At 41.8% G+C, this 22,573-nt stretch overlaps 1 protein-coding gene across 1 annotated transcript in view; it reads left to right on the forward strand.

Annotated features, from left to right (window-relative positions):
- LOC136424189 (adenylate cyclase type 8-like) overlaps nucleotides 1–22,573 on the forward strand; it is a 49,848-nt gene continuing 27,275 nt past the window's right edge. Inside the window, exons 1-2 of the mRNA XM_066412699.1 lie at nucleotides 1–92; nucleotides 10,750–10,841. The gene's annotated coding sequence lies outside the window, so the exon portion shown is untranslated. The remainder of the gene's footprint in view (nucleotides 93–10,749; nucleotides 10,842–22,573) is intronic.

Genomic DNA, 22,573 nt, shown 5'->3' on the forward strand with positions numbered 1-22,573 from the left:
GGGCCTTGCCTGTGTGTTCGCCAGTGGAACTCTAGTAGACGAACTCGACGTAAAGGTGGACGTACCAAACGCTTTTCGCACGACCTGACAAGGTAACAACCTTTCTTTTCTAGTTTCCAAGATTTTTTTACATGGTTATGTACCATATAATTGCTGTAAAATGTTATGTGTTATGTCTTAGTGTTTGTATCTCCGTGCTTTCAATAACAAATATAGACTCTGACCATTCATATGACAACAAGCTAATGGCTGATACAATACTCAATAGCGTATTGTGTACTCTCTGGGCATCAGCTCGAGATAGGTACTGTCTTAATCTAAAATTGCTGTTACAACTATTTTGTGCGGTAAACGAAGTCCAAAGTTCATAATAATATACAATTCTCGATCTTTAGCAAACGCTGCATGTGTTTCCTCCAAGTGTCAAACTATATATACTCTGTCCATGCCGGGTCTTACTCACTTACGTTACAATAGAAAATCATATTCATTTCGTAGTTTTTAGAAATGCTGTATGTTTCTATCATGATCACATGCCAAACTTAACATATTCTATTCGGTTTAAAGGACGATAGAAAACTGCCAACTGGTGGTAGGATCGGGAAATCTGCGTAGCGAACGTAGCAATTAACTATAATTTGTGGCTTAAATATCACGCGTATGTGATAAGCAAAGTCATCCACGGCTAGAGATTGTTAAATCGAGCATGTGATATGGCGTGACTACCAAGCAACAGAAACATGCGTATGAATACATGTCAAGGGTATATAATTGCCTGTACACATGGCATTTAGCTCAAAAGGTTGGCTACTTAAAATCGAAATATCTATTTGATCAGTACGTTTGATGTGTGACGAGAACGACTGGGGGTCACTGAGAAAAATATACGAAACAATGTTTTGTTTGATAGTTTGTATGTTTAGGCCTATGAAAGATTCAAATCGTCATCTGCAATTAACTCGCAAGGACGCACTGCCTTGAATTGTAAGGGAATCTGGGATTTATCAAACGCTTTTTTTCAAAATGTCGTAGGACTTTTTTGACTCTAGATTGTCAAATGGCTTGAAATCTAATACTTTCATTCGAATGATTTCATTGAAATACTTGACTAGATAAATGATTTTGTTCTTATACATGTATAAAGCACACACGTTTGTCCTGGATAGGCGTAATAAATAAGGTCGATGTTGACATTTTGGCGAAGGAGCTTTGTACACATCGGGAGAGGGGGGATATTTGTTGAGCAAATAGAACCTAACAGCCGACACTCAGAAGTGTCGGTGCGGATACACGTAACAGGTTTGTCCATCTGTGTTCTTAAATGTTGTATCCTTACTGTAGTTATCAGTTTTTTTTTAAAGACTATTTACACCATTGTCAGAAATATGTGCGGTTATTAGAAGGTATGGAAGAAAATATTCACTTTGGTAATTAACAGTGGGTGGGTCTTAGCTATTGGGCTAGCCTGACTAAATTAAGCTTCTACTAGGTTCTATCAGCCCCTCCCCTGGTCAGGCCTTTTTTATAGTGATGAAGAATACTGAGCTTCTGCTGGTTTCTCGAGTTAGAGGTGTATATGGCCTCAAGCTATCGAAAAAGGTGCCCAATACGCCCCCGACTGCGAGGGATTGTGCAACACAGGCTAGGTATTGGACAATCTTGTAAGTACAAGGTAGGCCATGGTCTTCATATCTCTCTACAAGATCTGTATTAGAAAAATAGCTACCAAGCTCCTTGTTTTGCAAGAAGATAGAAACAGTATTCTGGGTTGCCAACCTATGACTCTTTGTCTGGCTAATCATTTTGGCATATGATTCTCCATACTTCTCCAATTTTTACCACATCTTCAGCAAATAAGTAGGCTGGTAGAGAATATGCAGAGAAAAAATGCCGCTATTTCCTATATTCTGGCCGGGACAACAGTAAGCCTATTCTAGAGCATTTTTTAACGATACCGATAGATAATGGCATCCTGTAATGTCTGATCGGAAGAATTGATCACCTCTTCACAGATGCCGTGTTTGTCGGGTGGGGAAACATTTACCCTGAAGTGTTTACGTTTGTTTGGTAAGGTGTGACCTTTGTTAACTGTCAACATCCTGTCGTAGTGCACGTCACTGGTATGTGCGGGATTTTACCAACGTGGCTGTCACAATTAAGAACATGAAACACTTATAAATCCAGTTATAAGACGCGGTGACATTTCAGCAAAAGGGTGTCCTGTAATTAACTGGTAGCATCCTCACAGTTGAGCTCCTGGTTCCAATTAGTTGGTAACTTGGAGAACCCGGTTCAATCCGGGGTCCGGACATCTCGGTTGGTGCTGCACCGTCTTTCGGAAGGGGCGTAAAATGTAGGGGGTAACGTGTTCATGGAGGTGCCTCGAGAACGTTCAAGGGGAAGGGCTAGCAGCCCCTCCCTGTAACGATATACCCTGCTACTGAAACAGGAATGCCACCAGGCACTACAATGTGCGCCTTACAATGTGAACACACACGTCGCGGTTTCTTGTGACATCCACGACGACAGTCTGCTTATAGAACCAAAGCACATAAGTAGTAACACGTAAGAAGTAACACGGTAGTAGAATCGCTAAGTCGTTGTCATCACAAAGTAGGTATAAATGATCGTTTCACCCCACGACCTTTCTTGTTTTCTCATCAAACATTCATGATGAGGAATGACGCGTCACGAGTGCGTTACTGAAGGTCGGCAGGACTAGCCACTGCGGTTTGTAAAGCCGGAAACCCATTTGTTTTAGTCTGGAAACACAATATTTGACAGGAAGTACGTTTTTATTGCACTTTTTACTGACTAGATGTGGTAACAACACACTCAAACTCATAGCTTATGGTTGTGTCGTCATCAAAACAAGGAGCATTACAAAAGTAAATTGAAACAAATACAGATACGCAAAGCACAAGAATAACACAAGGAAAAACGTTTTGACGTGTAATTTGTTACTGTAAAGGAATTTTGCCCCAAACTAGTACATTTATTTGTACAGTAAAATCTGGATTCAGCAACCACCCACGGAAAAAATGGTTGCTGAGGACAGGCGGTCGCTCTGGACAGGGTAGGTTTAACTTTGTAAAAATACTGGCGGGACTGTTTTAATGTGGCTTATGACTAAAGGTGGTTGTCTGCGCCAGGTGGTGGCCCGACTAGGTTTTACTACTATTTTGCCTCCATGAAAAATGGAGGTTATTTTCTAGACAGCATCTGTCTTTGCCCGGGCGCGTGTCTGTTGGTGAACAATAAAACTCAAAAACGGCTGGATGAATTAAATTCATATTTGGGGCCTTCCTATGTTGACAAAAAATGGAAATGATTCGCTTTCTGGTCCCTTGGCGTCTTTCTTAGGTACAGCAGCGGAACATCCGGTTTTGATATCTCGTGTTCTGAAGAAGCTATTGCCACAATTTTTGCATGGTAGACAGCTCTTATTTCTATATTCATTAAATCCTGTACAACAAATTCAACAGTTCCCTTCTTTCTTTCTTACTGTAAGGGGTGTCCTCGAATGATGGTTTTGGAAAGTTCTGATGACAGGTGGCCAAACCACTTCTTTCTCCTTTTCTTTACTGTAATCAGGGGGCAAACGGTGTCAAATATGATAATCATATAATCGCCAAGACGAAGTTTTGTTCGCTGCTGTCCCTTTCTAATAGATGTCTGGGTCATCTCGGGGCAAATGAATAATAGATGTGGCATGCGGACTGCGCTGAAGCGCTTAGAAATCCCAATTCCTAAGCGTTTGATTTTGGGTATCTAAACACTACACCTCTCACAATTAACCAAATGAAAATAAATCTAATTCTGGACTAATAAGCCCAAATTCTAACTATCGAAATATAGGAAAAATAACCTCGAATTTTCTTGTGAAGCATCCCTCTATTTCACAAACTACGTTCTTAGATATGTACGAGAATGACCTCCATTGACCATGAAATATGTATTATAATATTTCATATCTTAAATATGTATATTTCATATCAGGAATTGTATTTCAGACTGTAGTTTGTGGACAGACATACAGACGGATACTAGCTATGTAAGTGAGTTTCATAATTCTTTGCACTTTTACATGCCAAGAGCAGACAGCAACTCCTCAGTTTTTCCGAGAACTGATTTATTTGCTCAGTCAGCCGGGAATGACGTTTTGTGTCATCTGCAGCGATGCCCTCCGATCCGTGTCCCTTTCATCCCGTCTCTTTGATCAATCATGAGATCTAATCACTCACATCTGGAACTGACGGGATCCGCCAAAAATAGTTAATCAAGCAACTGGACAAAATTTTGAAACAGTCAGACGTTTCAGACAGCATCCACTATCTTTCGTCAGTGACAGCGAATGCTGTCTGAAACGTCTGACTGTTTCAAAATCTTATCCAGTTGCTTGAGTAACTATTTTTGGCGTATCTTACTACCTGGATGTCTAACCTTCATCAACGTAACTGACGGGATCGTTCATGATCCGGGTACACCTCTGTAGTCTCCACCAGACTGAAAACATCGTGGCGTAATGGCAGGGTGTTTTCCCAGAACCCAGAGGTCCTGGGTTTGAATCCTCTGGCATGCTACGATGACGTCGTGCTCTTGGCACTTAATACAAAATTTCTTCAATTTACTTAGGTAAAAATGATGCGTTGACATTGTACCCTTGGCACTTAACACAAAATTCTTCACTTCACTCAGGTGAAAATGAGTACCTAGCTTCGGTTAGGGACGTCCCTCTGATAGGACCTCCTTCCTGGTGTGAGTGTCAGGATATTCAGCTTGTACTGTTTGTGCAAACTTGGTGTGTTATTATACTTGTAATAGTCATTGTTAGTTTAAATTGTCCTTTTCCAGTGGTGATGCTGATATCATCGGCTTGCTAGAGTTCATCACAACCGTGTCCTAGTTTTTTCATGATGATAGATAACTAATTTTTTTTGAAAGAGGAAATATTTTGCTACAGTTGCCTTTAGTCATTGGAGTGCACAGTGAGCGAGAGCTGTCAAACACAACACACTTATCGGAAACAGTAGAGGTAACCCGATGTGCTTGGCTAATGACGTGAGCCGTAGCGAAGCCACATATATAGCCCTTATACTGGCTACTTGGAAAAACATCATGAAGCAAAACGTATTGCACATATCTGCGTAACACATCAGCCTTGTAGGCCAGTGCTGGATATATTTCCTCATAGGCCTTATCGCATTTCAAAGTCCGGATGTTCCAAATTCAGCTTGTTTGAAACTTTACGATAGGGGAGCTCCAATATATCATAGATAGCTCGATACAGCCCGGAAGTGCTCTCGGCTTTAATACTGTTTATATGAGGCACGTTGGATACGATCTAGATATGAAGTATTTTGTCCGAGAAAGGTTCAACTCATGCCACATACAAAGAGCAATGAGTTTGATACGCTAAGATAGAGGTTGTCCTCATACAGCCTTTTTGAGGATGTGGGAAATGTGGGTGGCCATCCACTGTGTCTAGGGTACGGTACTGGAAGACAGAGCCCATTCCTCCCTTTCCATCGCCGTTTACTTCCCCAACCGAAGTCAGATATCCATTTTTACACCTGGGTGGAGTGAGAAAAGTCGCGTGAAGTGCCTTTTCCAAGAGTTCAACATCGATGGCATGTCACGGGATTTGAAGTTACCTCAAAAGTTAGAGAGAGAGAACTTTCAAACGTTTTTTCTCTTCCTGTGAAAGCTTGTGTAAGCACCAACGTTGTAAAGTTGAATTGTGTGGAAGTCCCATTCACAATTTCCGGCCACCTGAGTCATTCTGACGCAAACTTCTAGAGCGGAAACGAGTATCCTGTATACAAAGGCACTTCACCATTTCATTGAGATGCCTTCTGAATCAGTATATAACCTTGGTATTTCCGAGAGCCACCATTGTGCTATGACAGTTTTTTTCCTACTTCCTATCCAAAGAGGTTAGTGGTAAGGCTCACCGTTGTTGTAACTTACCTATTGTAGCTGTATAATAATCTAAAGAGTGAAGATGTAGCTTAGAATTTAGCTTTAGCAGGTACATGTGCAGTTATCATTAGATAGTGGCATTGTGTTGACTTGTGTGCTGGGTAGTTGACTCAGAATGTAGATTCTAATGGTCCTGGGTTCGGATCCCTGGCTGGGGCCAAAAGAATAAGGTCAATGACCTGGATAAAGCGGCTGGTTACATGCATGTATTAGACCCTTTGTAATGTTCGATTATGATATGTAGCAGTAGTAGTACCGTTTTTTCATGTGTTTGGCCGGTGGACATTAAAAAGAACGGCACAAAATAGAAAGCCCGACAAAAACGCTTAAAACACGTTAAAAACCAGCCGGAACCAAACCTCTGCTTGGAGAATATCCCGGCCAACAATCCCATGAGTACCACACTTCTGTCATTCCTTCCGGACACGATGTGAAACATTTATGAGTCGCTCACCGGTGTTGCCATGGTGACGGGTACCACCGGGAAGGCGGTCATGACGTCATGACTCGCCTTATGTAAATCACCTGGGACTCGTTAGCAATCGTTTGTAAAGAAGCGATCTTTCTCATCAGTGAACGGAAGCTGCCGTAATCACATATCATATGAAGATATGAAGACAGCGGCTCCCAAGAGAGGGGCTGTAGGCTTTTAACAGAGGAATAGCTTAATTGCACCGTAAATAATTATGAAGGTCATGATACGAACGCACGAAAGCCGGCAGGGACACGTGTAGGTTGAGGTATTTTTATTAATTTTTTCCTCCATGAAAAATGGAGACACTGTTGATATGTGAGTAGTTGGGAATATGAAGGTCGATTATGGCCCCCTGGTGTGTCGTCGTCAACATAAATAAAATTTAATAAGGTCTTTACCAGTTTCAAAGTCAATAGAATACATTTTTGAGAGATTCAACACTGCATGTGTTTCAAATAAGACATGTTCCCATTTTCTGTCTTGTCCTTATTTTCACCCCTTCGCTCTATTTAAAAACGTTCTATTTTCTGTCCACGTTAATCATGACTAACAGCTTGTCTGGCCGACAAAAAGAAGCACATTGTCCAGTGAACAATTCCTTTGTAAGATAACAATACGTCGTGAGATTCCTTCAGGTGTGAGCTACCTAATGATATACAGGTACGGAGCAGAACAGGTGAGTTTGTAAGGAGCGTGATAACGATTTTCGTTCAGGATAGCTGCTAAGCACTTCGTCTTTTACTTCTTTTGTTGGTCTGCTTTTTTTAACAACTTGCTTCCATATTAGCTTTCTAGCGGTGCGCTTTTTCTTTACTAATGTCTTGGCGATTCTTTTGGTAGTTTTGGAACCTTCTGAAATATACATGGTTATCAACAAGGCAGTCCCACGGACAAGAATAGTAGCATCGAGAATGTATGGCAGCACTGCATTGTACTAACTAGAAATGAGAGACAGATATACAGAAAAGTATGAAAATGTGCCTACTTTATTAAAATCATTTATGAACATAAAGACTATTGCTATGGAAAATGTCTATAGTTAAACTTCCACAAGCCCCGTACACATCGTTCAAGTTTTTCACCAAGCTAGCAGCATCAAAAGGTTTGTTTGTTTATTAGTGAACGGTTGCAGCCAGTTATAGTGTGCAACATCTATTGGAGAAAACTTTGTTACAACAGAGACGACAACAGTGACTACTAACGGTTCAATTCAGTTTATCTTCTGTAAGGTAATATAGGTTTCTCCACAAGTCCTTGTCAATGCATGGCAGAACGAAGCTCATCATCCTATAGACTAACATCCTCTTTGACCACTTTCTTAAGAGTAACTAACGTCGGAATACTTCTGAAAGAGAGTCGGTGTTAAAAATATCTTAAAAGGCTACAAAGCTGCATACACCTTATGACCTTGAACCATCAAGGCCAGAACGTGGACCCTTTGTTGTTGGAACTTTTGTTTAATTTTCTAACATACAAACATGACCCTATACAACGATTGTCAACTCCACATGTACATATGTATGCTAACCAAACATGTGGGTTAATTGGGATAACAAAACTAACGTCAATCGAACAATGTTCAATATTTACACTCCTCTCTAACTCACACTAATGAAATCATTTCTAAAAATATACTTCGTCTTGGGCAAGCCAAATATATGTCTTTACATTGTATAACTGTCAGAGACGTATCTAACATACATTGAGTCGCTACACGTCGGCAAACATGTATTGTTTCGCGCGTAAGAATCAAAGTGTATGAATAATGGGCTATCTTTGTCTGGCAGAGCTGGCGACCTTTTGCGAACGGACCATTACAACAATGAAACTATTGACGACGGCGGGTCGCGGGGGTGAATAGCCAGGGTAGAGTGTTTCCAGAGCTCTCCACGGAGAGTTAGCACGCTCCTACGGGATGGTAGCTACTGATAGCGACGGGTGAATAGCATTTGCGTCGGTGCAGAACCCGCAGCTATAAACGCCGACACGGACTCTACACGCGCAAACGATTCAAGAGAGGCAGCACTATGTTTCAACTCGCTGTGGTGAGTAACCATCAATTAAGTACGTCGACTGAAGTAGTGAAGTGAGGTATGACACATTGGAGAGAACCCGTTTAATCTATGTACCAAGACTATCTAACAGTGCTGAGTTATTACATGAGGTGATGCGAAGAATTCGGACTTAGAAATATCGTACAAAAAACACTTGAGTAGCCATCACTTAATAACGTCGACTGCAGTGTGTACGCACCGAGACTATCAAGCAATGTTGATTTACTACATGGAGCTACACGAGCTCTTACGGGCAAGCCGGCATTGAAAATATCGTACATTTGTACATAAAAAATCTGAGTCACTTTACTTTAAAATGCCGACTCAAGTAGTTAGATTAAGCATAACACATTGGAGTATCTATGTAGCGAGACTATCTAGCAATGATTTATTACATGAATATACCAGCTATTGCGGACAAGTCGGACGTATCGTATATGAACACGTAAAAAAAGTGACTTTATATCGCCGACTGAAGTAGTAAAATTAAGTATTGCGCAGTATCAATGTACCGAGGCTTTCTAGCCATGTTCATTTGTTACGTGTATCTATACGAGCTCTTTCGTACGAGTCAGAATCAAAAGCGTCGTATATAAACACCACAAGGCACGGTATCTATGTACCGTGACAATCAAAATATGTTCAGTTATCACTTGGATATACAAGAGTTTATGCGGACAAGTGGGACTTAAAAATATAATGCAAAAACACTTGAAAAAACGTCACTTTACACTTGAGAGAAACTGCAGTATCTATGGACCAAGACGTTGTGGCAAAATTGAGTTATTACGTGAATATACAAGAGCTATTGCGGGCAAGTCAGAAATATTAGAAATATCGTATATAAACACCCGAGCAACCATCACCCTACAACGTCGCCTGAAGTAGTGAAGCTAAGCATAACACATTGAAGAGAAACCACAGTATCTATGTAATAAGACTATCTTGCAATGTTGAGTTATTACGTGGATCTATATAAGCTGTTGCGGAACTTAAAAGTATCCTGCACATATATACCGGTAAACACTTAGGAGGTAACCATCACTTGAGCATGTCGACTGGAGTATTTAGATTAAGCTTTACACAAGGGAAGACCGATGTATCAAGATAGACTATCTAGCAATGTTGAGTTATCACCTGGATAAACAAGAGCTATTTCAGACAAATACATGGATGTACAAGATCTATTACCGACATGTCGGCTTAGAAGCATCGACTACTTACACACCTGTGACCAGAAACGAAGCTTAGAGCCTGGTGCCGTTTATAGAACGATTGCCATTATGCAAATACTGCTGAATTAAATACACAAGGCCAAGGGCGTCAGCCTTAAGACAGGAAGTTATAATCCCGATCGCTTAATGCCATTAATTATACAACACAATATTTTCATATCGTGTACCTGTCTAACTTCATTACAATAAGCAACGAGCTACTACATATCTAACAGTGTCTATTTTGTAATCATTTGCTTTAGGCCAGAGACAAGAACAATGTGGCATTGCGCTCACGTTTGTAATGTATTTCAACCTTGCCACATGCAGAGAAGAGTAAGCTTGGTAATCAGGTAAAGACAGTCAGCCTTTTTGAGGCCGTATGGGTAGTGGGCTGTTATCCGTACACCGCCTTTACCTCACCAAGTTAAGTTAGGTATTCATTTTTACACCTGGGTGGAGTGAAGAAAGTCGTGCAAAGCGCCTTTCCCTAGGGCACGTCATCGATGGCATATCAGGGATTCGAACCCTGAACCTCTGCGTTCTGGGCCAAACACCCTGACTGTTACACTAACGCGACGCGCGCCACGGTGTCTATGTCTTGCTTTGCTTGACGGACAGTTGCTATTATCTCCCCCGCGGTGCTGTGATGAATAAACCGGTCGCGAAGTGCCTGATAAGAGTAGAGCCGCGGCGTGAATCACGCAGATACGTGTCCTCGCCAATCCTGGCGGACGGGCCCACCCCATCACCCACTCCACAACCTACGTGTTATTCTAAAAGACTGTCGCCCACTGTCAGTACGGACGCGCTATTAATAAGACTGGCCATTTCCTGCTCGACTCCAGAGACCTTATTTAGGACCCACTTAACGTATAAACCCAGGTAAACGTACAGCCTAGTCACTCGGGCGTTCGTACTTGAAACCAGCTAAATTTGAAAATCCTTATTGATTCTTGGTAGGCATGAAGACGACTGTTAAGATGCTTCTTAATGACTCATTCCTTGATTTTCTCTGCCATAGAGATTCTCCAGACTGTCTTGAGTGTATAAAGACATCTTGAAGGGACGCAGACGTCTCCTGTCAAAGCCCAGGACATCTTACAGGTCACAACGGTGAGTAGCTCCTCGTAGATAGATTCTGTTGCTATTGTCACATAGCTGAAGTTGAAATAGATTTAGCTTGGTTGTTACTCCACTTTTATTTATCTATGCATTTCATTTGAATTCCGTCTGTTACGTATGCATGCGTTTTATGCTGTTACTTGCTTTGATTGCAATTAACCCTATGGCACGGGTTTGCAATTAAGTTATTATGATTACATTAGAAGGTGGGTAATTTGCCTAGGAGTAGGAAGAAAATTATGCCCTTCTGCAAGAGGAACAATTTGCGATGACCTACATGTAGCTGCAAGCGAGACGACATGCATTTTCTTGCAGTCCAGGGCAGATCTCGTTTTGTATGAGCCCCGGGAGCTCCGATCACAGTGTAAACAAGCGTCCGTAGATATCGCGAAGTAATAATGGCGTTTGCAGTGTGAGCTAAGGTATTTGGTACACTCCTTACAAGGAATAATGACTTCTTTAAAACCTGTTTCCATTTATGTCCAGATAGTTGTTATTATTATCATAACATCAGGCAGTAACCAAAGTAGTGGCCTAACCTCTGCTTGGAGAATATTGGACTGCATATTGTTTATTGGACTGTACCACACTACTTTCAAGATAGGGGTGTCATTCTTCTCTCCCTTGCGATGAGGTAGCAAATCCATGTGCAACGTCTCAGTTCCCAATGACGTAGAACTAAGCAGAATGATGTAACAATACTCCGTGTGTCTGGTATTTCTCAAACGGTTAGAATCCGAAGAAAGTGACACAGAAAAATGGGGCGCTTTCTAAGCTATTGAGATATTCAAATCACTTCACAACAGCATGTATACCTCCAGTCCATTAAAACACTGGTAAGGCGTTTGTCAGATATGTAGATCTTCTTATTAAAAGTAATCTACTTATTGCATGCACTTGGCAATATTGAGCTGTTTGTGATTTGACCTGAGAAGGGGCAGGTGCTTTGGGGGTGTCCCTTTTGTAGATCAGCTTGTAGCAGCCTCTCAGTTGAGCTCGTGGTTTTCAATCATTGGTAACTGGGAGACTCCGGTCCAAATCCTGGGACACAACATCTCGGTTGGGGCTGCAACCGTCTTTTGGTAGCGACGCAAAATGGGGGTCTCGTGTTCGAGCGCGTTAAAGGGGGAGGGCTGAAAAAACATACCCTGCTAAAGAAACATCAAGGAAACTTGGGCACTAAAAGGGGAACAACAGCAACAAAATAAGATAACAATGAAATAAAACATCAACAGCAACAATTTGAAATGAGTATGGGAAGGGACTTTAGAAAAATCGAGACACAAGCATCATATTACTCATTTTCGATACGCCAAACCGTTAAGTGCATTAACGCAACCTCTTTTTAATATGGCGTCCTTAGAGCACCCGGTGTGGTTATGAGCGTTGAAAGTACATTAAATGTAGCATCTGAGTCAACATCTTGATATGCAATGTAGGGACCTTGACTGACGCTGATTTCCGGTGCTTTTCGCGTTATCTCTGGCTCTTGGCTTGACGTATGAAGCGCAGGTACATTATGATAAGCCGCACATGGACAGGACCGCTTAGCCACCATTATCTGACGGTTGTCCTACGGTAGTAACTTCAACTATCACAAGTACGCTGGGTACACTAGCACCGCCACATTGAAGAAAACGGCGTTTTCGAGAACTTCTCAAGAATGTCTTGAACCCCTGGATACATGAAGTATGCATACCTTTGGGGATTACTGATGTTGCATTAGTAGATCTATTTTAAGTCTTATTAATGCGGAGGTTTTAGAGTACCCGGGAGGAATTAGGAGTGTAGACGTTAGATGAGAAGGTTCTTTATATAAGAGTAACAGTATGAGAGACATTTGTCCGGCAGTACCTGTCCTTGGTTCTGAAACGAGGGCAGTGCTTGAAAATTATTGGAGAGCAGCACTTAGGTAGTTCTACAGCTGCAGATGAAAAATGTTCTTTTGTGGGTGATAGAATGAGAAACAACGGTCTCTACGGCACATAATAAGCCCCAAATAGTCCGGCGAGGAAACCTTGCCATGGTTTCCGGTGCTTTCTGCATTTGGAGACACTTGGATTTCGAAATGTAGGCTTGTTGCAGCCTATCTATATTTCTTTTGTAGGAGAAAGATTGAGAGATGATACAGCACATAACAAGCCAAAAGTAGTCTATCGAGCTCGCTAGGAAAACTTGCTACATGTTATACGTAGATTTGGAAATCCATCTTTACTTTTAGCACATCTTTCTGTCTTTTGTGTGTGATAGAATGACAGAATGAGAAACAATTGTTTCTATAGCACATAAAGAGCCTAAAATAGTCAAGCAAAGAAGCCTTCTCTGGAGGATACGACTTCCGGAGATTTCCACGTTATTTGTCTCTTGTTGTGACGTAAGAGGCGCAGGTACACGTTAGTGACAAGCCGAGCCTGGACCGAAGCACTTAGCGCACATCTTTCAGCCGATTAGTCATGGGCAATATTGCACAGAACGTGGGCCCCGTCAGGACAAGTTACCGTTACCTCACTTCAAATCAAATACTGAAAATGCAGAAATGTTCGCGGTGGTTTTATGTTAACACCGTGAACTTAAAAACCACCGCGAACATTTTTTCCAACACTGTAGCATTATATGTATGTAACTATAGCACTGGCATTCCATTTTCCCCCTAGATTTGATAGACACGAACTTAAATGCACTGACAGTATTCAAAATTTTAACCAGTTGCTTGAGTAACTGTTTTTGGCGTATCTTATTACTTGGATGACTAATAACATTCATCAACGTTACTGTTTGTATCTCTAATCGGTGAACAAGTTTTCTACGTTAGGTATTCTTATCGGTAAGTGTGGTGGGTTCTCTAACGTGCTCGAGGTGTGGCTCTCCTCAAACACGGGACCTCTGCTTTACGTCCCATTCAAGGGGACGCCCTTATCGAAGCTACTAGTAGGTACCCATTTTTACTTATTCGTAAGGTTATTTTACCTTACCCTTTCCCAAGGGTATAACGTTAGATCTTGCTAGGGATTCTCACCCAGGATCTAGATTCTGAGTTAATAACCCTAACCACAAGGCCCCGATGCCACATGTTCAGTCGATACCTTCGCATTTTCAAGGACTATGAAGATTCTGATTATGACCCATGTAGTATGATATCAATAGTTAATATTGAAAAGGCAAATCTGGATGATTGAATTGATTTTGAGATGGACATCGTGTTTACATTGGTAATATCTTCGAGAGTGTTGAAGATGTTGTATGATTGCTCTCATAGCGTCACTTAATATAAGCACCTCCTGTGCAATCATGTTCGACTGAAACACATAACCTTAAACAAATGTGTCCAGCTGCTTAGGTAACCTATTTCTTTGAATTACAAAGGCCAGACATCCTCTGGACAAGGCCACGGGTCGTTTTAAACATGGCCAGCTGGTCAAGAGAGGATGGAGATACTCAGATTTCATCGTATGAAGGACATTGATGGTAGGGTGTTTGGCCCAGAACTCAGAGGTCCTGGGTTTGAATCCCCTGATATGCCCCGTTAACGCCCTCGGGAAAGACACTTTACACGAATTTCCTCACTTCACTTAGGTGTAAATGAGTGCCTAGCTCTGGTGAGGGACGTCCCTCGGGTAGGACGTTAAATGGAGCTCCCGTGTTTGAGTCGAGCCTCACCTTGAGCACGTAAAAGAACCCGCCACACGTATCGAAAAAAGTAGGGATCCTTCCCGCTGTGAGTGGATCAAACCTTACAGTCTGGTCCGGGTTGACATATTTAAAAGATGATAATTACCTGCTATGTCAAGAAATCTTTACGTGACAATCTTCACACAAAATTTCAGTGACTTTCGTAAGGTCTGCTACAGCTATACAAACAAACAAACAGACAAACAGGCAAACAGGTGGATACTACAACAAATGAATTAACCTACGTACAAGAATATGAATAAATCAGCATGTTGAGGTTAACATATATTTTACACTATTGGTTCTAAGGTCTTAACATTCTTTGTTATGTTTACCTATTTTTTAAGATGATGTCATACACAAAATTTCATAAAAAACCAAGTCAGTGTGGCCTGATGTATCCGTGATGTTATTTATAAAAGACTTTATTGTTTCACTTCAGCAGTGCGGGGTTCCCATAGGTCATGAATAGATTCACTATCCCCTAACGTCGACATGTTTGAAGCGTAGCTACGTAGATAAAGTCACAAGAGATTCACGTATTTCCAGCTCAACGCTTTCTTTTAAGTGCACGATGTTTAATGGGCTCGTGCGTTCCGTTCTACTGCACTCTTCACTTGGCAAAATGAAAATCATGCTGATATGCAATAGGGAAAACATAATGGCTTTTACAAAACTCGTATATAACGTGCTCGATGTATGGCTCTCCTCGGATATGGGACCTCCGGCTTTACGTCCCATCCGAGAGGACGTCCCTAACCAAAGATAGGTACTCATTCTTCCCAGAATAAAGTGAGAAAACAGATGCAAAACGTCTTTCCTACTGGCACAACACAAGGTCCTGTTAAGTTTCGAACACAGAACTTTTAGATTCGAAGTCAACAACCCTCACCACAACACCATCTGCCACCTTGCATGACGTTAGAATCTTACGCAACATACGGTACACGTCACGTATGCTTACTAATAATTCTTAACATCCTTGATCGGCTTAAATTGCTTTAGTTGTTGTGATCATGACTTTATATAGCCTACCTATTATACCCACTTAAAACAGCAGGAACTAAAAGGCTTTCCCTCGACTTAAGTAAAAAGTGGCGGAGATTTCTCTCATAATCAGGGGATAAAATCGTTCATATGTTCTTGCTCCTCATGTGGCAAGGACATATGCACGCAATGGGCAGCGTTCGACACAGTTTATTGTTTTTAGTTTGATATATTCGTCCATACGACACACATCAAGCGACTGTTACAATGGCTGGCCTGGTGAGTAGAGTGCTTGCCTTGCATGTGCGGGCCATGTCCCCGACTGAGTCAAAACAAGACTTAAAGAATGCACTTCTGTGCTTAGACATGTTGATTGGATTATATGGATGACATCCTCTGGGAACCCCAAAACTGATGCGAACGTGCTGAGAAAAGGTTTGACGAAAATGTTGACTTCATTATGGAATCTAAGTGATCAGGAAAGTAGAACAAATGACTTAATCAACACACCGAGCATGGTGTACTAGTCATTTTTGTTCTTTCACATCTTTTTTTCTTTGCAGTCGTATTTGGTATTCTACGACAGTAGTATCCATTTTCTGATATTCTTTTTTTGTTGCAATTTACGGCATATATCTATTCATTTTGCGGCTGCTTTGTACGATTTACAGTATGGTTGAAAACCCGTCTTTAAACGGACAAATATTGATGCGCGCGTAGATGTCATCCGTATAATCTAATCAACATGGCCCTAGCATTTGGGAAAGAGTATGGTAGCTGAACACACCGCTACAAGTGGACTAGCCCCTGCTGTAGTGCTTGTACAGGTGTTTGGCCCAAGGGCTAAGGAAATTGAGATTTCCGTGACACCTACGCACCATATGGCACGGGATTGACTTAAGCTTTAGATAACACCTGAAGATTATGTCGTTGTGCAATCGTTGTTATAGTTTTGATATCTTTTGCTCATTTGTTTAAACAGGCAACACGGATAATGACTATCTGTTGTGATGGAATCAATCAATACAAGATAATGACAATATTCACAACTCCTCTTGGTTAAGAGAAAAGTATTTTATTTTCCGTCTCGTAGGTTTCTGGCATTAGCAGGTGTTCTGCCACAAGCTGTACGGGTGTTCTCAGTAGAAATCCCCCTGCTTATTGTAAGCACTACCAGCTCGAGTTGCTCGTCTGGGATGTAATCCCGGACCACCTGACTGAAAATTGAGTGGGAAGCTGCACCCAGTCTTGCGGTCTTACGTTCCATCAAAGTAAGTTCATCAAGAGTGTTGTGAAGGGCTTATGTATAGTTTGCGGTTGTTAGGCGTTTGTGTTGATTAATTAGTATTTACCAGACTAACTACATCGGCTATCATGTGGGAGAATATTTACCAAGAGAGTTTGGCCACCATAGGGTTTCATTTGCAGGAGGGGAAATGTTAACCTTCCCGTGGACTGACTCTCCTGGTCAATTATTACCTTTCTTGCCGAACATTACGATCCTTACCCCCATAGGAAGGCCTGGTGGAGGCGATAGTTTAAGTCTTTGGCCGCAAACTACACATAAGCCTTGTGTAGCACCGATCTGTTGCGGATTTGATCTTCATGCAACCAATGTGAAATGCTCTCTTACATTTGGTCAAATTATGGGATCCTAAAGCTTCACTTCTGTTGATTGGAACTACCTTAAACCCAATGATCGTATCAAAACTGAGTCAACTGAATGGAGTCTTAAACAAATACAAGTTGCTGAGTAACGACATACCCGATTCCATGCCGAATTATAAGAATGGTCTATCCGCCGTCGTCCAAAGCATCGGCCTAGACTGTATGGTGGACACTTTTCGAAAACAGTTGTAAAGTTTCAAGCGTAACTATAGCTAGGAGCTCGAGGTCACACAGATTTATTGCCACGTGGCTTTAGCAGCACAATCCCTACAAAAAGTGAACATCTGGCGTGTTAAATGCGGTAGCTTATCATTCAAAGACGTCTTAAGTCCAACCCCTGTTGGTATTGGTTCGCATGCGCAGACGTAATGTTATATGTACTTCCGTCCGTCCCAACACCTGGTGCATTTAATGCTGTAGCTTATCAGTCATGAATTCTGACGTCCGACGCTTGTTGGTATTGGTGCGCATGCGCAGACGTCATGTTATATGTGTATTTCCCCCAGTCCGCCCGTCCTAACCGCTGGAGCATCTGTCCAGCTCAGACCGGCATCTGTCAAAGCTTCAGAATCTGTAAGTTCTAGACTTATTCTTCGTCCAAGTGTTAACAATCACATTCATATGTAGTGTATTGTAGAGCGCGTAGTCCAGTAGTTAGTGGGCCTACCTCTGGAACTAGAGTTCGGGGGTTTGAATCCTCTCTGTCGTTGCTCACCCGACATGCGCACGCTTATGAAAAGGGTCTTTGATGTCCTGCCACACAATGAGAAAATCAAGCGGCCATTTTTGGCAGTAATATGTCTAGTGTTCTCTCGATTATCGCGCGACTTTTACAGATCGGTCGACGTTCGCAGGCCAGTGAGTACCGTGTAATGTGACAGGGTAGATTTTTAGACGAAAAGTACGCTCAACTCTTGGGCGATTTTGAAATTCCGCAACTTTCTGGCGAACAACAACGGCCAAAGCTCGTTGACTGTGTGACACAGTCATTAAAACAAGAGATACCGTGGTATATTGCCAGTATTGGCATTGTTTATTGCGCTTGTAGATAAGAGCTAGGAAAATCTCCTCTGAACAAAGAATCTGTATGTACTACATAGCCTCTGTCTTCTCTGTTGCGGCCTGGAGAATGTGAGCTTTTCAGTGAGCTAAACTGATGTGAGATAGATTATAACATATTGTAGGAAATGATATTTTACAGATAATGTTGATGTTCAGACAGTAGCTGTGGGCTACCAGCCGCTACACCACGTCGAGAATTATATGTATTTCTCTTGTCCTTCCGCGAGAGAAAGTAGTCCGTTACATGACTCCGGGCGTGGACACCCCTCACATGAAAGCTTGTCATAATACAGTTTTAAATTTTCTTCCAACACTAAGGTATTCACGGATCTGCTATTTTGGAAGAAAGTTTAGCACTGTATTATGATTACTACCAACACAGATGAGCTTCCATTATGATATGAAACCTTATCGTTTCATTACAAGAAACCCATTTTCGAAATGCGTTCGATCGACTACGTGGATTTGCGGTTGGTTACCTTCGTCAGTTCCTGCCTTGAAACTACTGCGCCATGCGATTATAAGGAGACGTTGGTCTATTGTCACTTTTTTCAATGTATATCATAAATCTGAATATATTCAATGGGAGATTGGAACGTTTTGCTTTGAGTTGAATAGCTAACGAAAGATCAAACACACCTGCAGGAGTAAGTACCGACGCTTCTTTGTTTCCCTGCGTAATGGCATACGTAGACTTGCGTCAGTCGGCCTGAGGGTGAGGCAATTGGTGGAGCGGGCGCTTTTGTGAAAGCTACGTGCATTTGTGTTGATAAGCGGGCCATATCTTGTTATTGGTACTTAAAATTGTGGCGATTGCTTGCAGTAGTATTAATGAACAGGTGTATCCATCCTACGGTGTAACAAGACAGCTTTGCAGGTACGTTGTCCCTGCATTGTTAGCTTTGTTTTCAAGTATACACCGGAGAGGTCTCTTTCGTATCTAATGATAAGGCATGCCTGATATGGGGCAGAAATGATTCTAACTGGATTTTTGCGACTGAAAATGTCTGCCCGTACTGTTTCTTCTAGTATTTCGAGGCTGTCGTGTACTTGGTTTTTCTGAACCCAAAGATTTGATTGTTATTTTGTACATCATGCGTAGCTTTTGCCCTTTTCTTCCACTTTTTCAGTGGCGTCCGCTGTAGTCAATACATTTGACTTTGCTGTAATTTACCTTCTCTAGCTTTTGGGTTTGTCGTGTCCAAGATTGAAGGAAATAGGTTGTCTTTGATGATAGATTACAAAATGGCTTTCCGTAAGAAAAAGAACCATATTGCATTACCTTTCCAAAAGGCAAATGTTATCCTGTCAGTTGAAAACGTGATTCGCGGTATTTTACACGTGTCCCTGTTGCCCAGAACCGCACACTATTTCTGCTCCACTAAGGTAAACAAAACTATTTCTAGGTACACGTAATCGGATGGACCTTTCACAGGAGGCCATTTTTTCCGACCTTAAGGATGAAAAGATTTTGTGTAAGTACGCCTGGCTTAAGCTTCAAGGTATTTTGATTAAAGCTAACAACACCTATATAGTTACTATATATAGGTATAAGATTGGATTTCAGCCGTAGCAAAATCATTTGCAAGCTGGTCTGATACTACTCGATTAAAGACAATTACTGAAAATAGCGTAATTTGAAAGTTATACAGAGTAAACTGAGTTAACAAAGTGTCATAAGGTAGAATTGTGCCCGCCGAGAACCGTAATAAACAGTAGATTTGAAATGGAGTATCAAATCAATTCTTTATTATCGTCTCGACCCATGAAGAGGCAGGCCTATACGTTTGCCTTTGCATAACATCATATAATCAAGCTTGGATTCAGCAACCACTAAAGGGACCGAGAAACAAATGGTTCCTGAGGACGGATGTTAGCTGAAGACAGGATGGGGTTAACTATGTAAAATGGACGAGACTGTTATAATGTGGCTTGTGACAGGCCTAGGAGGTGGTTGCAAGCGCCATGTGGTTGCCCTGCCTGGTTTGACTGTATGTAATTACATACACAATTCCAGATTAAACTGGCAACTTCCACTTTTAACCATCCAACATGGCGGATAATGCTTACGTCATAGTCACGTGACTGCAAACAGTGTAGATTGTATGGTGCAAAGAAGTACTACCGTGTTTCAGCACCAAGGACATTAGTGCCAATGTTTTACATCACTGTGTCCTATGCACACTGTTCAGACAGCTCAAATCAGGAGAAGTCAGACTGATGCACAGCACAGAAGAAAAGCGGATCCGCAGAAAATAGCTTTGCAACAGAACTGAGTCAGCTTACAGATGTGATTTTTGTGGCAGAGAAGGCCATTCTCGTATAGGGCTCTTTAGCCATAGTCGATGCTGTAGGGCTGTTGTGAATTAGGATTTTACCATGGTCAATACTGACCGACGGAGGCCATATATATAAGTCCTATGAGACTAGGTTGCAGGTATGTCCCTGTAGATCAACTAGTAGCAGCCTCACAGATGAGAACCAGGTTACAATTAGTTGCCAACTAGGAGAGCCCGTTTCTGTCCTGGGTCAGGACATCTCGGTTGGGGCTGTATCCGTCTTTCGGAAGGGACGTAAAATTGGGGTCCTTTGTTCGAGGGGGTGCCTCAAGAATGGGAAGGAATTCGAACCCAGAACCTTTAGATTCTAAATCAACAACACTAAACACAAGACCACCTTGCCACCTTATCAGGTCGCTAGGTCGCATATACGCATTCAAACGTAAATGTCTGACCCCTCCCGGTTCAACCAACCAGCATCAGGGCTGTGGTGTCACGTGCATATCGCCAATGAAGAGGATATTAGTTCAAGCTAAGCTGCGTGGAAGGCCAATATCGTATACTGACGACACAGCAGCGCAGCGTAGGGGGGTGCACATGGCAGCAACAGCCGTATTTGCTGCGTAGGACGGTGGCTCTCACCTCAACAGTTCACGTGGCGTTGGCGTTGAAGAACATAAAGTAAGCATTATGAGTCTTTCGATAAAGGCGAAGGTAGTCCCATAGCCTTTTTTATTAGTCTGTAGAGGCAGTGGGTTGTTATCCACTGTGCCGTGGGCATAGGACTGAAAGCCGGACCCCATCCACCTCCTCCCACCTTTATGAATTTAAGTCTTAACTGTACATTTAAGCGTTCTATCAAAGGTTGAACATGTGTGTGGGCTGGGAGAGTGTTCCTGTCTGTCCCAGAAAAAAGTCAAACAAAATATCTGCACGTACGTGTTTTTATCCCCCCTTGAATTGGTCAATACTGAACCGAACAGGTGCAACGACAAAGTCCTCGTCATTTTTATGACACCGTTTTATCACGTTGTGGACACAAAATATTTCAAGAATAAATACACTGAAATGACACTTAGCTGCTAAAATTGATTGCGTTTGCTTGAAAGATTATTGTATTTACTTTTTGATAACATCATAAGGGAAAGACCAGAAATTATCGTAACAGAATGATCTATATAAATGTATGTCTGTGTACATTATGTTTATTTTTTCATTTATTCAAAATAATTTCATCTGACGCCCTCCCAGTATATTCACATATATGCTGTGAACATACTTGCAATGGTTCATTCTTTTCCATGTCTGTATTTATACAGCCGTTATAACCGCCTTTCTGGCGAAATATAACATTTTATAATCATCAATATTCATGCCCTACAAGTGGGAATTTTTTGACCAGTTTTTGACCATCGTGAAGGGTGAAATATAATACGTCGTCGTAGAACCTACGTGCGTAGCTGGAGCGAAAGCGTACACCGAGTCTCCATACGTGATGCGACCTTAAAAGGTTTCTACATAGTGCGAGTATACAGGTGGGTATTACTTAGTGAATGCGTGTTCCCGTGCTGTAGCGATCTAATATCACTCTAACGTCAGGCGCTGCCAAGTTTCTACGTATATGGAAATGTCACAGCACAAAGGGACAAGGTTCACTGGGTTTAGTGCTAACCTCGTTTGCAGGCCTTCCAAGCGCTAGTGTTTATTTTTGTGTGTGTGTGTGTGTGTGTGTGTGTGTGTGTGTGTGTGTGTGTGTGTGTGTGTGTGTGTGTCGGGGGGGGGGGACTGTGGGTGTTGTTGATTCGCAGATATGAAATATACGCGCCAGAAATGATCTCCCAGGCATTAGAATCTGGCCCATTTGTTGTATAAAACTTAAAACCAGCGCCCCCTCCCAAAAAAACACCTAAACACTGGCGCCAATTGAAGACTTGCAAAGGAATATATTCTAATTCTTGCTTGTCGCTTAGCTTGAAATGCACTAGATTACTCATGATTTTTCAATTGCTCCTCTCTGGCATTTTCACGTCGTTATGCATATTTCAGAACGTCATAATA

The sequence above is a fragment of the Branchiostoma lanceolatum genome, chromosome 18, assembly GCF_035083965.1.
Source record: "Branchiostoma lanceolatum isolate klBraLanc5 chromosome 18, klBraLanc5.hap2, whole genome shotgun sequence".
NCBI lineage: Eukaryota > Metazoa > Chordata > Leptocardii > Amphioxiformes > Branchiostomatidae > Branchiostoma > Branchiostoma lanceolatum.